General features: G+C 43.0%; 1 protein-coding gene across 2 annotated transcripts in view; it reads right to left on the reverse strand.

The window, feature by feature from the left end:
- DCC (DCC netrin 1 receptor) overlaps positions 1–14,688 on the reverse strand; it is a 350,318-nt gene that overhangs the window by 287,281 nt on the left and 48,349 nt on the right. The window contains exon 1 of one of the 2 annotated variants that reach the window (XM_027446519.3): positions 7,223–7,300. The exons of the other annotated variant lie outside the window; for it this stretch is intronic. The gene's annotated coding sequence lies outside the window, so the exon portion shown is untranslated. Of the gene's footprint in view, positions 1–7,222; positions 7,301–14,688 lie in introns of those variants that run through there. 2 annotated transcript variants of the gene reach the window in all.

A 14,688-nucleotide genomic window follows, 5' to 3' on the forward strand; every position in this document is an offset into this window, starting at 1 on the left:
CTATGTTCATCAGATTTAAGTCCCTCGGGGCTTTAAACAGCACCCGAGCACCATATGATGCTGATCAAATTGCATGTAGCCCCCTCCTAATCAATAGGAAAACGAGGTTTGGAGGGTAATTACTACACCTGAAGCATAATTAAAACTCTATGTCCCATAGAAGGCACGTTTCCAGATATACATCGGGGTATTTTGAGTAAAAGTCAGCACAATTACTACAATAAACTGCTCCAAGGAACTGCTGAAGCCCTGACCTCAGCTGGCAACCTCCCTCATCCCACAGAGGAGACCTAGGCAACAGCATCGATCCCATTTCTGAAGGGTACCGCAGCAGGCTGGATTAAAATTTAACTACTCCCGTTATCCCTAATCAATTAAGTCTTTAATCACGTAACGCTCGCTGTATGACATCCCAAATCAAGTCAAGGGAAGATCTGGAGGCAGGGGGCAAACGAGATTCTGACAAAGCACGGCCAGGAAGCAGTCGGTTCAAAATACATATCCCTTTGGGCTGGTGGCAGTTTTGACCCTATTTTATGGCATTTCATCCATTTCCTATTGAGTTGGGCTCACAATTACTCTCATCTTACATTTACTATGCCCTTTCATTGTCTTCGCTGCTCACTGACACTTCAAGTAGAGAGTTGAGCACGTAGAAAGCAGGAAAAAAGTTGGACGGACCGTAAGTTATGGTTACAATCTCCTCCTGGTTGAGAAATATCTCATGCAGGCGCTGGAAATTATTAGAAGAAACTTGTCATTAGCTTGTACAACATTCGTTATTTGAAGGCAGCCCGCGCCGATGACAATTTGAGCTATCGCGCTACAAAGCCTACACGGCAAGCAGCACGTTTGCACTAAACAAACTCATTATTTTGAGTGGCACCGTGCTTCCCCGCGCCTAACAAGCTCCATTTGATCACGCCAACAAAAAACCTGAGCGGCGCTATCAGCCTCGTCAACGCTGACAGCTTAAGCTTGGGTTCAGCTTAGCTGCAAACGGGGACCAAATTAAAAATTCAGCTGAAAACGAGCTTCTCCTTCCTCGGATGCTCGTAAACTGATGGGTAAAGGAAGAATTGTATATGAAACACCAAGCAGGTTGGTAAATTCGGATGGAATAAGGAAGAGGGAAGCGTTATTGTTCTGTATGAGGTGTGTTCTGCCACTTTGAGGATGGTCCTTCCTTGTCCCAACTCTTACCTGGAAGAGGAATTCCTTCCTCTTGAAATGGGAAAGGAAATGTTTCGTTTGGTTCTGAGTTCTGCTCTTCTGGGTTTAAGTTGTTTCCTTTTGGGAACAGGAAATTAAGTGCACGCTACGTTGCTTCTGGGGAGGCAAGCTCAAGAAACTCAGTACCCTTCCCAGGAAGCAATTTTAGCTCCACCTAAATCGTCCCACGTTGTGCCACATGGACGTGCTGTCTGTGGTGCCTCCGTGCTGATAGAAATCTTTGTGTTTAATTGAATAAGGTAGGAGATATTTTAGCAGAGAGAGGGAACAGGATCCTTGCTTGTTACAGCCACCAAATTAAATTCTATTCCCCGTCACGCCATCGCAATTTATTTCGATTTCAAGTCAACGAGGCAACTATCCACCCTTACCCCATGAAAAGAGACAATATTTAGCAGAAGCGAGTGCAAAATGCAACCCAGAGGATTTATCACTCATCTACAAAGCCACAAGAGCAGAATTTGATCCCGATTCTCACCCCACAGAAGCTGGAAACGCTGCGGCCGTGCCAGTTCTTCCAGGCACCCCAACCCGTAGGGTTTTTTCTCCCCGTTTTAAAAACCCAAGACGCGTTTGCCAGCGAGGAGGAGCGCGGAGAACAAGATTGAGTAAACATCCTAATTGGTGTGATGGCATATTTTCCGCGTTGTGAGAAGTGACAGCGGTAATATTGACCGATCGCTGCCAGCTGCCAGCAAAAATGTCAAGGCAGCCTCGGAACAATATCGTTCATAATGAACCAACTCTGAATACAAAGGCGAGCAGGGAAAAGCAGAAATCAAGTGCGAATGAGGGAGTATAAACACTTCTGATTAAGGGCCAATAGCACCAGCTGGAGCAGGCAGCCGAACAGGACTGCCAGAGCAGAGGGGTCAGCTCCACCGGTGACGGGCTTGGCAGCACAGCCTCGTTAACGGCGAGACGAAACCTCATTTGCTCCCAAATTTCTGAGGATGTTTCGCAGGCATCCACGGCAAATTGGTGCTGGTGTATGAAATTACGTTTAGCCCCGATTTCCTGGCACCTGGCCCCAAACAAGCCCTGACCACGCCGATCGGGATCACTGTGGGCAAAGCGCACGGGAGAGGCTGGGGCTCGAAGGCGCTCGGGGCAAAACCAAGGCAAAAAACATGGAAAGGACTGGGACAGCTTCCCAAAAAAGCCCTCCTGCAGGGGCTTCCCTCACCATATGCCACCCACCTCAAAAATTGTTCATCAGCAAGGAGGGAATAGCTGAACACCGAACTTTCCAGCTCCACTCCAAAGCAGGATTGTCAGCATTGCCATTCCTAGAAAATCTTCCTTAAGTAGGTCTTAGCTAAAAATTTAAATTCATTAATATTTTGTATTATTTTATATTATTAACTTCACAAATATACCTGAATATATAATATACCTTCACCAATAATCTCATTTTAACATCAAATGCTTGATTTCTGGTCTCCAAAGTGCTCTCTCCAACTCCCAACCTCCACAACTCTGCCTTGCATTTATGCTTCAGAGCTTAAAAACTCAGGCAGGACTTTAACGAACAAGTGTCTCAGAATTAAAGGACTGTTTGCCAGTAAAGTGGTTGTGAACTAACAGCCAACTACCTCCTCTTCTTCTTACTGCAACGCCAAATGAGGTAAAATTGGACTCCGCAGTCTCGGTGGAGATTTTCATCAGCTTTAATTTAGAGCCTGAACCGCAGTCAATGGGCAGATCCTCAGCTGATAGCAACAGGGATGGCTCCACTGCATATCAATTCTTAAGGCAGTGGAGGTCTACAAATAAAAACAGATCGGGCTGTGATTATCTGAAGCACTCTGGCAAGTGTGGAGCAGATCCTGCCTCCGCAGCCCTCTCCCAGACAACCACCAGGACAAGCAGATGCTAAGGCTGCACAAGAGGAATTCTTTTTTCCCCAGATGTTATGAAAAACCTGAAGTTTGATGAGCCAATATCGGCATTTCATGGTCTCTAACCTGGAAAGAGACCACACCTGGGTGCTGCCAGGAACCTACCTGCAATAAAACCCTTTGTGCTGCTTCTCCTTCTCTCCTTCCTTCTTCCCCCTAGCCCACCTGCAAAGTTATTAACTTATTAATTTACTTGAAGGGTCCTGAAAAGTGCAAGATTCTCTTTTTAAGACATTTAAACATCAATTTTCCAGACCCTGATATTACACATAACCACTTGTTTTCCAAAGCTTTTTGAAATAAAAACCTGCAGAGCTATAAGAAAAATTGCTCCCCCTATTTATAGGAGACCCCACTTGAGAAAAACCAAGTTCTGCCAGCATATAAAGCCGCTTTCCTTTTAAGTGCACGTTCTTTCTATTAAAGGAATGAGTAAATAATTGGTGAACCAAGTCGGGGAATGACTGACTCCTGATTATAAAGGGCAATTTATACTTCTTAGCACTTTTGTTTCATTCACTGAGAAGCCTATTAATGACTGGAATCAGCTGTGCATTATATTAAGGAAACAAGTGAGCAGCACCAACAGCATTAAATATATTTTTACACTCGTTGGCTCCATGTTTTCTCATTGGTACAGTTGTTCTTGCAGCCTCGTGAGGGAGATTTATGCCGGTGATTATTTGAATTTATCTCGAATCCTGGAAAAAAACAAGCAAGTCATGCAGCTGCACACAGCCCCTTTCATAATAAGCCCTGTAGCTCTGTAAAGACATTCTCCTGGGCACAAAACCTTAGATTTCTAAGCTACTATTTGCATCCTCTTAGCAAAAAGACTCGAACTGGAGGCTTGTTTGCTCTTACGAGCCTGGCAGAGCATCTGAGGAGCGCAGCAACTTATTCATCTCCTCCTAACAGTGGTAGAAAAGTTAGATCAGAAGCCTTCACTGCGAGCATTTCTAATGTAAAAACACTTCTGGAAAACTTCACGCTGCTCACAGCAAAGCCAGCATCCAGGTTGCACCTGCCCGGAGGCAGACACGAGGGACAAAGACCGGGATAAGTGAGCTGAGCTGTTTTAATCAGGGCACTGAGATCAATTAATTGGAGCAAGGATTAAGGAAAAAAATGAATGTGTAATTTATTAGAGAGACACTCTTGGTTGGCTTAGTCTCCGGACAGGGAATTGAATGTCTTTCCACGTACTCCAGTGAGAGTCTTAAGTAACTCTGAATCGGTCAATAAATACCCATTTAAAAATAATAAATGGTGGTGCACAAGGAAGCCGTGCCCCCTGGCTACAGGGCTGCGAGTTCAAATTCCAGCTTTTCCACTGCGACACTGAACAACTCACTTATCCCCTATCCCCCACCTACCATAATTAAAAGAGGGGAAAATAATTAAAAGAGGGGAAAAAAATCATTTACTCATCCTGTCCTCTTCTCCAACACACATTTAGACAGCAAGCTCTTCCAGGCAGGGACTCTCCCATGAATAACACGCTTTGTAGGACCACAGACACTTCAATTTGGGATTTGGATGCACAAACAGGGGCCTGAGCTGTGCTAGGGCAATGCACAGCCCTGCAGGAGGGACTTGTTCAGTTGTTTCTTTCCTTTCCCCCTTCATCAACTCCATAATCTCAGAGGAAAAGCCCTGGATTTGCTATTACGCTCTGAAACACAACAGAGTTTATATGGGTTTGAAAAAGAAATGATAAATCAGCTCCTGCAGCTCAATGTACCTTTGCCTGAAAGGTCAGGGAGGTTTAGACTCTCGATTTTTGTCTTCTTTGCCAAGTTACAGCAAAAAAAACAGAGCTTAAGCATAAACCAAGAGATTATTAGAAAAGATATCAAAAAAAAATCAAACCTCTGAACTTCTTTTTGGTGTTTGTGTCCACACTCAAGCCACATATAACACTGTCAGGTGATTTTTCTTGCTCTTTTTTCCCCCCAATCTTCCTAGAGGTATCATACTGCATGCCCTGAATCCGAACAGCCCTCTACCACATGAGGACTAAATTCCAGGCCTGAGCTTTGATTCCATCTGGAAATTAAACGAGCAGGTAGCAAAACGTATTACAGGTAGCCAAATACATTATCAAGTGATGCATGGCCTCCACAGGCAAGCCTCGACACCGACAGCTCATTTGTATATAGCATTTAAAAGGATTAAGCAGCACGAAGGGATCCCACTTTGGAAACAGATTTGTTCTGTCTGGTCACCGGCACACCAATCTCCTCCTTAAAAGGTTCAGCAAATTTCTATTTGCTTCTCCATTTCTGGCCCTGTGCAAATATTATCAAATGGTTTAATGCCACGTGCGAGCTCCTAATGCTTTTTCTGCCTTGGCCGAGATAGTCTTTAATTAGTCAATAATTGCTTGAAGGCGCCAATTGATTGGCATTATAAACACGGGAAAATGAAAATGGCCCTTTTATTCCCGAGCTGTATTTAAGGTTTAGGAGGACGTTCGCAGCATATCATTAAGGAGAAGGGAGCAAAGTAGCCTACAAAGCCCGTTTAAGAAGCATGACTAAACACCACGCCGCCCCGCTTGACTTTTCAGATTCGCGGAGTGACAAGCAGCAAATGAGGATTACGCACGTGCAGCTCCGAGAGCCATCAAAATACCGCAGCCCTCCTCGCCTCACCCCGTTCAGCACACCCTGACAGGCAGCTGCAAACGCTCAGCAGGTTTTCGGTGTCATTTCTGGAGAGATTTATGTTCTCCCCAGCTCCAGAAAGCTAGATGTTCATTTTACGAAAGCAGGAATACTTTTCATCTGCAGCTCCGTTGCTGCGAACGCATCCATCTCTTGTCGGAGCCTAACAAAAAACATTTTAAGCTGGTATTTCTGTCAGGCCACATTCATTTTTTTCCTCAACTCCCCTTTTTTTTTTCTTTTTTTTATCCTCCTGAGGAAAGCACAGCAGCCGAACAGCTCTTCCACTCATCACTGATAAGAGACACCCCCTGACACATTTAAACACCGAGATCTTGCTGCTCACTAGCATTCATTATTACTTCCAGGAGGCAGGTGACCAAGTTTTACACAGAAAGAAGGATTTACACAATTATCCCTCACACCTGCGGATAAAATATTTCGTACTCTGCTCAGGTTTACATGCCTATCTATGAAAACCAACATCTTTATCAAGGAAAACCTTCGTTTGAAGTCAACTGCAATCTGTCCAGGCTTCAAGACTGATCAGGCAGGCAATTTCTGCCCAAAACCTCCACACAACACCTGAGAGGCTCCCACAGTTGTAAACCTGGAGCAGAAGTCTTGCAGAAGTAGGAATAACGTTGATTTTTATCCTCTCCCCCAGCCTAGATTAAATCATGAGCTGGAAACTGTTGCTCAGTGGTAGTTTAAAGAAGACAAAACAGAGGATGGATGCTGCACAGCACTGGTTATAGAAACATTTTTATACCGTGTTTACCTGTAAGCAATTCAGCTCCAAAGCAAGCCAATACCAATAAGAGGATATTGTTTAAATTCACACAGGCTCAGAGGCCAACAAGAAACCCATCAGCACACAGCTGGTATCACACAGCCCACTAACATACCACTACCTATATCCTTTATCTTCTTTTATATATATATATATATATTTTTTTTTTTTTATTTTTTTTTTTAAAGTCTTGCATGTTAGACTGCAATACCATTCATTGAAACCCTCCGGAATAACTCAACATGACCTTCCTAATGAGGACAATTAGCAATCCTACTGATAGCACAAGGTATCCCTTCACAAGGCAATGCTTGCACACCCCATGCAGATATCAGATCTGCAGCAGGCTTGGGCTTGTTACCCCACATAGATCTTTTCCTACAAGCTGACCATGAAGGGAACTTCCCAGTAAGTTTACTTTTACCCAGCACATTTACCTCCTAATTTTTACCAGAGGAGGGTTCCCTTGTCATAGCCACCTCAGTCACATCCCCTTTGTCATACATGTATGTCAAGCCATCCCCTTTGTCATATATCATACCACCTCAGTCATATCCCCTTTCAACACATCTAATACAATAAGTTACAACAAAAAAATACACAGAATAAAAGCAGTTCCACATTACCTTATGCCTTTACAAGCAGCACCAGGGCCCAACCAACATCCTCTCCCCTGCACATCCCATAGAGCAACAAGGAGGCCACCAACCCTTCATTCCTTCCTCCTTGAGGCTCATAAATGAGCTCTGGTTGTCAATAGCTCACAGGTGAGACCTTGGGGGTTTTCGAAAGATACCAGGTGAGGACCCTCTCAGCATTAATTACCTCAAGAGGTCACGCCTGGATCCCCCTCTCCACAGCCCTGTTTCAGCTGGGGCTGGCTATGGGCTGCAGGTGGCTGCTTCAGGACCATGGTGGTCCTGTCACCTCCAGCTGCTCCTGGGGGGATGAAAATGGTTCCCTCACCATGCCTGAGGTGGCTGCTGGTGGCTGTCACCACCCTGCCATGCCAGGGCCTTGCTGTGCTGCCAGGCTCCTGGGGCTGCCTCAGCTCTGAGGTGGGCGCCATGGGCCTGAGCCTTGGCATCGGGCAGGAGATGCAGGATCTGGCCCCACATTCCCCCTTTAATCCCGTGGCACAGGCTTTCAGAAATAGCCACATCCCTGGAGATGTTTTGGGTGCCTTGCATCAAATATGGCATTAAATGTTTAAGCTGAAGCACATCAATGGCTTTCAGATACCTCATTCTGAAGAGAATAGGTATATTGGAGGTGATATATCTATAGATCCTCTACCAGAAACAGGTCCTGGACCACAAGAGATGCACGTTAATTTTGTCAGAAGAAAGCCCATCTCTCCTATTCACTCACCGATTAAATTTTTAAATACATACTCTTGCCATCTACAGAAAAATTACTACTGCAAAGAGCTCATGTGTTAGCGTGTGCTTTTTGATGTGTGGACAACATCACTAAAAGTAACAGCCAGCTTTTGGTCATCATCTCTCAGGCTAAAGCAAAACCGATGTGAAATATGTGCACGTTTTCATTTATATGAGCCAAGAAGCAATGCAAAGGAGACCATATTAAAAAAGGACACAGCAGGCTTGTGCGGGCTGGCTACCACGAGCCACGCGGGTGACATGCTCGTAATAAATACAGCCACATTAATTCATCAGTGGCTTTTATTTTCTTAAAGAGATGAATCCGGAGGCTGTAAGATTCAGATGGACACCTGACAGCATCCTGGCTCGTGATATAGCAGGAGTCCAGGGATTAAACAAGGAAGGATGCTGAATACAACCAGCTGCCAGTCACCACGGCTTCCCCTCAGCACCAGTCGGCCTCCCACCGAAAGCCAAGTCCATCTTATAAGCAAGCCCTGGAGAGCTATTTTCCAGGATATCTCTCCTAATTAGACGCCCTTTTTTTATCATATGAAAACACAAACGGTATTATTTGGATAGCATTAAAAAACATTATTCACTAACCATCCATCTTCGGAGGCTTTCCTTCATCAGGCTAGAGCGAGGCATTAGGGAAATCAGAGAGCAGCATTTCAATTAAATTAGAAATGTTTCAGATTTGGGGAAGAAGCAGTGGTTTATTTTGTGATAAATTAATAAAACTAGCTAATGTTTTAAAATGGCTATCCTGCTTTTGGTCAGATTATTTCTAATGGGGTTTCTGTGATATGGCTGCAATGGGGTTATGTTGTTCGAATCCTTCAAGGTAACTCAGATGTCCTAAACACATTTTCTTAATTTCTTTCACCTACTATCTCCCAGTTTTACTATTTGGTAGGCTCCGTACGATAAAGACTGAGAGTCAGTCCTCTCTGTAATGAAGCCATCTCCTAGGTGGCTGTAACAAAAATTCAGAGCGAGAACAATGTAATGACAATCTAATAAATAGAAAAGGATGAATGTGTTTTGCTTTCATCTCTAGCCAAAGACATTTCTCACTTTCCCACACTAGCACATATCCTAATGAAATATCCCTCATGGTTACAGTACCAAGTTGTGGCCTTGGAAGTCCACGATCTCCTTCGAGATCTTCGGAGTGACCCCGTGCCAACCTCCGTGACCTTCGTGTGCTCCGGCTTCTCTCATCTCTCACACGACAATAATTCTCACTCTTCATCTTGCAGGAGGATTTTGCTGTTTAATCAGAGCCGCCTTGCAGAATTTTAATACGAGTCTGAATTCCCCAGTGGTTTATCGCTCGGTAGGATTGCTAGGCTGCATTCGTAGCGGGTACCACCGACTGTATACAGTTTTTAATTGAAAATCATTGTCACTGTTCTGCCTCCGTCCTCCTGTTTTTAAAAACCAAACTGAGCAAAGGGGCATAGCATAAACACGGATTATGTCAGCATCTGCAGGGACTGCAGCTGTGCCAGCATGTTGAAGGGAAGTCAAAAAGACCTATCTGGGGGAAAACAGCATTTGTGCACGAATAATTTCAATTTCTGTCTTTGAGCGTCTCAAAAGACTTCATCACTACCTCAGACCAACTCAAAAGACACTGCTGAGGCACAGATACCTTTTCTATTGCAATTCATGCTCTCATATATTTGTACTTATATCTGGCATGTCAGAATAACCCAATGATAAATGAAACATGATTACACTTATTTTGTGGGAAGAACTGTAGCATGAACCGAAATTCCAGACCCTTAAAGGAATCAAGGACAATCGTACCTAAGTACATTTAAAAGCTGAAGTTGCACACACACCAAAAAAAAAGCCTCAAACTTTTTCTGTTCCTATAAACACTTGTTTATTAGGAACTTCACTTTCAAGCAGAGACACCCCATCACTGAGCAGTAAGGACAGAAGAGGAGTCTCGAGCACTTGGTTTAACTTTATGCATTCCTTTTATCAGGTAAGCACCTCCATGTGGCAAGTTTCCCATGTATTTCCAGGTAGGATTAATCACCCTTTCACGGCATTGCTGACGATGGAGAAGCACAGAAACTGAATCAAAGCCAAAATCAGATGAGACCAATCCCACCGCAACTGATTTAACCAAGGACTCGCAAAAAACACCTGGTAGCATCAGGAACTAAATGCCCGGATTAGCAGCTCCTCAGGCCACATTTTTTCTTTAAACTCTGGATTTCCTGAATTTCCTTTCTTTCTGAATTTCCTTTCAAGGAAATTTATACCCGAGAGGAAACTGAAACTGGGAAATCTCCAGAGCTGCAGGACTAACACACCTCTAACACGGCACTTACATAGTGGTTGTTTCTCGAGCATCTTTTTGAGTCAAAGCTCCCCATCCTTGTTCAGTCCTCTTGTTTCCTTGTTCCCAAATTAATTCTGAGCCATAATTACTACCCCATTTGTGCATCAATAATGACTTGGGTGAGTTGTAATTGATTGTCTGCACCAACCTGGGAGAGCACAGCCCTTGAAGCCTGGGCTCCAGAAGATGAGTTAGGGATGCTTTTCTGCCTTCCTCTACGAACTGCTGAGTATGTGCAGCCTGAAGGGTTTCTTAAGGATTTAGCTCAAACAGTAAATATTAAATAAAGCCGTTGTAATGACAGTGCACGTTAGGTAGTGAATCAGAAAACACAGCAATAGACACAAAGCTGTAAAACCCAGTTTTTAATGTCACCTTGTCAAGGAACTATCCGTGCTGCTTCACCGACTGCTGTTCTCCTCTTTTTTTTTTTCCCTTGCTGTTTTAAAAGTATCAAGCGTTGTGTAATAAGAACAGAGTGAAAGGGATCATCCTTTAACTCGGGCTTGGCTCTGAGAACGGAGACACTATTTTAGGTTCGGCTACAAATTCCCCGCACGATATTGGACAAGCTATTTACGTCTGTCATGGATCATCTTCCCCGGGCATGAAAGAGAGATCACGATGCTTTCACGTCTCAGTTTTTAAGCGGTGTGCAGCTCATTCATTCATATCAACAACACCTGCTCTTTCTAAGGGGTTGGTACTGGTTTGGATTTGGACCTCATCTTTGGAAAATCGAAGGGCCTCATCTTTGGACCTCACTTAGAAATCCTTATCTAAATTCAACAGACATTATTAAACAGAAGGAGGGAGGGAAGGAAGGAAATTAAATGTTTTTAATGACTTGCGTTGGCTCGAAACCAAGCGCTGATACAAGAGCTTTGGACCTTTTATAAAATTAGGATGGGATGGCAGGACTGATACGAGGCATGGTGTGTTTTTCTTTCCCAAGAGAGACTTGATAGGCTGGGATTTCTGGAAGATGGACAACGGTGTGGGAGGATCCACTAAAAACCGCTAAGTTCGGAGCAGTTAAATAATGATTATTTGCCGTGTCACGAGCGCAAGAACCGAGAGGTCCCAGTGAAATAACTGCTGAATTATTTACATAAATAAACGGAGTAATTTGGATGTGCAATGCATAATTAAATTCTGGAACTCTAGGATGTTACGGAGCCAAACGGTTCAGAAGGAGATGAGATGAATACAGAGGGAAGATGTGGTGATGCTACTGAACATGACAGAGATGGAAAGCAGCATTTAGCACTCCCCATGTGCCAACTGGCAAAGGTGGGAGGACACGGCAATCCAAGACCATCCTAAATTTGTTTCTTCTTTAATTGTCCAGTGCTTCCAGCTCTAGGAAACAAGCTACCTAGACAGTTGTTGTTTTTTTTTTTAATCCAATTAAATTTCTGGCCTTCTTACAGCCATCTTCGACTTACAGCTGACTATAAAACAAGTAATGACTTACTTTCCCTTCCACTTTTATTACCAGCATTCATGAGGCGGAGACATGGATCTGGCTCACTGGATGTAATTTTTGGAAATTACAGCAACCAAAAAGGACCAGATTGACTCTGTTGGACCTCAGATTTGGTTTCTTATAACTGCGTTTCAATGCAAGGCAAACAGCTGCAGAAATGGCATCCCCAACATTACATCCCCAACACTACATCCCCAATAACACCCCCAACAAGCTGTAACAAGGGGAGACCCGAATTCCATCTCCTACACCAGCCGTGCATTTCATTTTTGTTATTCACTGCCCAAAAAGAGAAAAAAGATCTGTGATTTTCTCCTAAAGAAGAGGAGGTCCAGAGATAGCAAAAATTAATAAGAATTTTCCAAGCCTACAGCCCTAAATCTCACCATCGGAGCAAATTCCACACGGCAACTGTACTACTTCAGGAAGTACAACCGTATGGAGAACTGCAACTTCCTAATTTTTAATATGAATATTCTACCCCAAGAACTATTAAAGTACATCTCAAACAAATAGAAAGAAGAAATGAATGAGGAAAGCACATCATTACGCAGAATCAGTGCAGATAAGCTCAGTTTAAAATCAGTAATTGATACCAAAGCCCAACGGTGGCCAACACGAATAGTATAGGAGGGAAAGACAGTGTTTGCATCAGCACAAATATCAACTATTATTACCAAAAAAACCCACATTACTAGTGTGGAGAGGTTCATCTCGATGTACTCATTGAGAAGGTGGCATATTTGCCAGTAGGACTGCTCAAACAGTAGGGTACACTGTCAGCAAATGGTGGCTCTTCGCTGATTTATCGTCCGCTCTATCGCAACCTACATCAGAGAAGTAAAAACTTGAGTCGACTTCTTGACAGCAAAGGACAAGATGACTGACTACCAGTTGGTATCTTTAAACACAGTGAGCCACAGCAGAAAAAATAAAGCAACAGAGTTGTTGAGGTGAATTCATCCCCTGCTCCCAGGGCTTTGGAGTGCTGAAAGTTTTATAGCGGGGAGATATCCTAAATCTAGGAAAGCACTGACTCGCTGCCTGAGATTTATCTCCGTGAGATTTCTCGCTAAACCTAAAGCTGTCCGGTTTGATAATTCACTCCCTTGGATTCTTGAACTCTTCCACGTTTCAGATTTTTAGAAACTACGGCTGTGCCTCACAATTTATGAAGGAGGTTGGGTATGAGTTGAAATGGTGCAGAGGGAAAAAAAAAAAAAAGAAAGAAAAAAAAAAAAAAAAGAAGATGTTGGAAAGAATTACTGCTAAAGAACTAAATTGACTTGGAAACCTTACAGATGTTGTGAATTCTGCTGCAGCCAATATGATTTTGCTTGAGGAACTCGATTTCCACATCGCCCTCAGTACAGCTTCTACTGGCTTAGAGGTGCATTTTTTTCCCTATAAAATATCAGTGCTACCTTTCAGTGCCTGTAATTAATTTCAGATACAGGCTGCAATAGTTGCTTTGCAAGCCGATATAACCATTATTGATACTCCCCAGAAGCCTACAGAAAAATGGAGAAGAAAGGATTTTATTATCTCTGAAAGAGTTTTCAACTTAAAAAAAAAAAAATCACTTTGCTTCGGGGGGGAAAAAAAAAGAATAAAAATAAAACATAAGCTGTCAAAGATAGGCATTGAAGGTACAAAAGTCTCTATGAATTCTCAAAGTAACCACTGTAGTTGAGATGCTTTGCTAGGGCTGAGAAAACCCAACTCCAAGAACTTATTTCGGGTTAGGAGGAAAGGGGTCGTACTAAAAAAAATCACCTCCGAGGTCAAGCCACGACAGACTCGGTGATGTTCCTCTTTCTGCTTCTGCGCAGAAATATGAACAATGCAAGAAATATGAAACTTTTCCCCCCCAAAAAAAAAGATTCAATGAAAAATGCTGCAAACACTTCAACTCACAAAAACGAGGAAAGAAGAATCACAGCCATGAACACGTGCAAAAGGCACGATGGTGAACACGAATACAGAACAAACATAACAAAGTTAACCCTGGATCAAAAAAAAAATCTTCCTAAATTTCAATTTACGCTGCCTTATTGGAAATATTACATGTGTATGTTCTCACTGGAGTACGGCTGGCAATGATACAATGAGAAAGTGAGAACAGAATAAATCCAGTTCCAAGAATTTTAATAAGAAACGTGTTTACCTGGGAGCTTATTACGCATGGGAGAAGGAGAAAATGCATGAATTAAAAACATACAGCTGCTGAGTGGATCGGTGACATCCATTATTTATTTATACTCTAGGGCAACAGGATGCTAGGTTACGGTATGCAGGGTTCTCCCCACGTGGGCATGACCCTTGACGTGTGTCCCCAGAAAAGATCCTGCTCCTTCAACTGATCTTTCCTAACAGTTCACTAATTGATGATGCATACTGTATATAATTAGCCTTTCATGTCATAGCCCATGAAGTACAAATGCAGTCATTCCTGTTGAAAAATCCCAAACGTTGAATGCCGTCTTAACCCGTTCTTAGACCAAAGAAAACAATTTATAAAACAATTATCTCTACAAGACAGCAATTTCTGCAGAATACCAGTGCTACCAAACACTCTGTAGTTTTGTTTTTTGTTGTTGTTGTTTTAATTTGTTTAGGATTTTGTATTTTGTTTTGTTTGAAAGGAGTTAGGAAAATATTAGGACTGTGTTAATCAGGGAGCTGAAGTGCCAACAGTTTAAGTCAACATCCCGATGAAGCACAGAGAACTGATTTCCCTGACTTCTAATCCCGCATTCACCTCGGTTTTACCCAGTGACTCATAATAATCACTAAATTCAATGGTATAGGAAACAGATAATTATGTCTTTGCACTCTTGTCTCTTATATGTA

Source organism: Anas platyrhynchos, chromosome Z (genome assembly GCF_047663525.1).
Source record: "Anas platyrhynchos isolate ZD024472 breed Pekin duck chromosome Z, IASCAAS_PekinDuck_T2T, whole genome shotgun sequence".
In the NCBI taxonomy this organism is placed as follows: domain Eukaryota; kingdom Metazoa; phylum Chordata; class Aves; order Anseriformes; family Anatidae; genus Anas; species Anas platyrhynchos.